General features: G+C 41.1%; 1 non-coding gene across 1 annotated transcript; it reads right to left on the bottom strand.

Moving 5' to 3' along the window:
- Positions 1–843: 843 nt before the first annotated feature.
- TRNAN-GUU (transfer RNA asparagine (anticodon GUU)) lies at positions 844–917 on the bottom strand. Its single transcript has one exon. It is a non-coding gene; the product is annotated as a tRNA-Asn (tRNA).
- Positions 918–3,318: the final 2,401 nt, after the last annotated feature.

Genomic DNA, 3,318 nt, shown 5'->3' with positions numbered 1-3,318 from the left:
CTTACAGAATATTGAAGCACAATATGGTAGCAGCTTCATTTTTAATCATTCTCATACTTTGTTTTAAGTTTAACAATCACAGTATGATACAAAAGGTTTTCTGCATCGATGAGAAATTTTGCAGCAGCACAGATTCCATTCTCTACAAAACTCTAGCATGTTGAGAAAAAAAAAAACTCTAGCATTTTAATTTAAAAAAGTAAAATACATTACCTACACGGTAAATACTCTCACAATCTGGCAAAGGATTTATTATGATAAAAATTGTTTCTGAAGGTATTAACAGCAGGAACAATTCATGTTAAGCGTAGACGGAGTATGTGTTAACGTTGACGAGGAACAGACAAAAGGGGGGCCCAAGCTTCAGCAAAATGAGGATTTTAAATCAGGCTGCTTTTAGCAGCCGTATAACATTTTAGGGTACCGAGGTAGAAGCGCAGCCAGGGGCGCGCACCCGCACGCGTGCGCGCGCCTCCGGGAACGCCCCGAGCTGGGGCAGCGGGCGCGCGCGGCTAACCGGACCGCGCAGCCCCTGCGCGCCCCACGCGCGCCCCCGGCGCTCGCCGCCCGGGCCCGCTCGGCAGCCACGGAAGCCTGGCGAGGCCGAGGCCCACGCGCACAACCCTGGGCAGGGCAGGCAGCGCTCTCCTCTGCGCCGAGAGAGGAAGGCGGCTGGAGGAGACACAGTCGAAAGCCGAAGAGCCATCCGCGGTTGGGCAGCGCGATGTGAAAGTCCGTGGTTTTTCCGCTCCGGTCCCTGAATAATCCCCCTCTGTTTACCCACAGGCCTGAAAGCTGCGATTTCTGCAAAACTACCGGGGAGCAGCTCGTAAAATGAGAAGTCGTCCCTGGGTGGGCTCGAACCACCAACCTTTCGGTTAACAGCCGAACGCGCTAACCGATTGCGCCACAGAGACTTTGATGCTTTTGGCTTTCTCAGCCGTAGCCTTTATGAGGAATAATAAAGGCAACGCGCGACTTGCGTCTTCTCGTTCTATTTCACTGGAGTCAAATTTTTTCATTTAATATTCCCAGCCCTCTTAAATCTATTTTCTACCTTTTAAGCATATTGGAAAATTGCAACAATATCGAGCAGAATTACCGATTGCACCCTGGATTAAAATACTGTGGCTGCCCCCTCTGCCCCCCGCCCCCCGCCCTGCTCCTTTTTGGAACACTCTGAGGAAAAAAACTGTCTGATTAGTTTCCTCTTACAAGAAAATAAAAAATTTCCTCCTGTGAGTTGAGAAAATTTCCTTTTGTTTCGAAGTAATTTCCAGTGCTTTGCTCCCTAATCTTCCTGATGTACTTGTGCAGCATTTCCAAGGTCGTCTGAATTGTATGTATTTGCCATCTTTATTTTTATTTTCAGTTATTATTACATGTATATATGCAATCCCTATTTGTTTGTTTTGTTGCTAACCTACAGTACAGTTATTTCACACTAATTATTTTGTTGCTGGAAAAAAATAATCAGGAAAAAGCTACGGGAACATTCTTTCGTCCAGTGCATTGTAGCTTTTTGCTAAATCTGTCCTGGATTCTCCCTGGAATTAGCCAGTACACCCAGGTTTAAGCCAGGTCACTTAAAACACACACCTTACAGGATAATTATTACCCAATTTGAGGAAAGAGAAGTTCAAGAAGAAAAAAAGCATGATTTATGCTAACTCCTTAAGATTTTTTAGCACAGCAGCACTGCTGGCAAACATGCTACATCCCTAGAAATGCTCTGTATGAAAATCCTTCCCTTTGTGTGATTGTTTCCTGATGCCTCTTAAGGTATTTTTAAAATCTCCAAACCATCTCTCCTCAAGAATTGGCAAGTTTCCACTTGAGAACTTGATATTTAAGTTTTTAACAGTCACTACATGGCTGTCCAGAATCTCCTGAAAAAGAATCCGGATCATGACTTGTAGAAGTTGCATTTGACAAGCCGTAGCCCAATCAACATTTTGAGTTCCCCTTGCGTGACAAGACAACTCAAATGGGCTTTGGGACCAATTAGCAACCGAGGTCCTTGAAAAGCCTTGAGATGTTAAACAGCTGTGAATTCACGCCAAGCTGCACCCGCTCGGCTTTCAACAAACTTACAGAAGGGCTCTCACAGAAAATTCCGAATTTGAAAAAACAATCTAGGAAACGCTGAGCGTGTATAAGGAGCCAGATTTTATTCTATAATCTTACCTTCATACTTTATATTTTGTGTCCTTGTGAATGTGAACCTAAAGCTAGGTCACATTGGCTCTTCTTTTCCAAAAACCAAAATAAGTGTTTTTCTGCTATTGTTCTTGTGACTATTCAGTTAGAGCAGACTGCAAGTGGTGTACCTCACCACCCCTTCATTCAATATTTGTTCTCCTGCTTAAAATATTAGGGAATAGTTCTATTCAAGTAACTATCTTTAGCTAAACCTGTTCCTCTCGTCAGTCTTCATACTAACATTTAACTTTGAAAAAGAGAGATAATGGGAAACAATCGATGAGAAAAGCTAATTCAGAAAGGAGTATGAACTCATGGTACGCTAAAAATCCTTGTATGTGAGTAGCACTGTTCACTTTAAAATTCAGTCTTCAAGGCTGGTTTTATAGTTTTTAACATTCTTAATAAAATAACTGGCTATTTCCATAGTTAATCAGCTTTGCCTTTTTTCCTGTCCACTTGAAAATACTCCAAAAGAACATACAGTACTGAGAATTAATGTGTCTGACATCCTCATTATGTCTGTATAAATATTAAAAATATTGAATGGAATCTGAATATTTTACTCCAGTAACGTATCTCAAATACAGCTTTTATACAAAATGCCCACTTATCAAAAATAAGAGAGCAGTATGTATTCTCATCTAAATTTTTGTGATTATCTCATCTCAGGTCTTAGTGTTTACAATCAGTTTTTTTAAAGCCAAATTAAACCCACTAGATTAATTTTAGAAACATACATTATCTTTCCTTAAATTTTAAGATAACCCAGAACAAATTATTCACAGAGCTTCATTAGTACATAGGTACATTATAATTGCTGAAAGCGAAATGGGCTGGTCATTTTGCCCCTTTTGTGTGTGTCGTACACAATTGAACTGCAAATTTACTTTTCCCAAGAATATGCTCTATCCGTGTGTCTGACCAGTGCCGATTAATGGACCTGCATAATTTATTTTCTTCTTACAAAGGAAGAGAGAGAGAAAAGAAAGAACATCTTTGCAAGTAATCACTGTGATTTATTGACCATCCAGATATCGTGAATCCTATGCTTTCAGATAACATACCTCCATGTCTCACCACAGCATCGGCAATTCACAGGATTGTCGTGATTGT

Source organism: Nycticebus coucang, chromosome 20 (assembly GCF_027406575.1).
Source record: "Nycticebus coucang isolate mNycCou1 chromosome 20, mNycCou1.pri, whole genome shotgun sequence".
NCBI classification, from domain to species: domain Eukaryota; kingdom Metazoa; phylum Chordata; class Mammalia; order Primates; family Lorisidae; genus Nycticebus; species Nycticebus coucang.
This window is presented reverse-complemented; position numbering and strand designations above follow the sequence as displayed.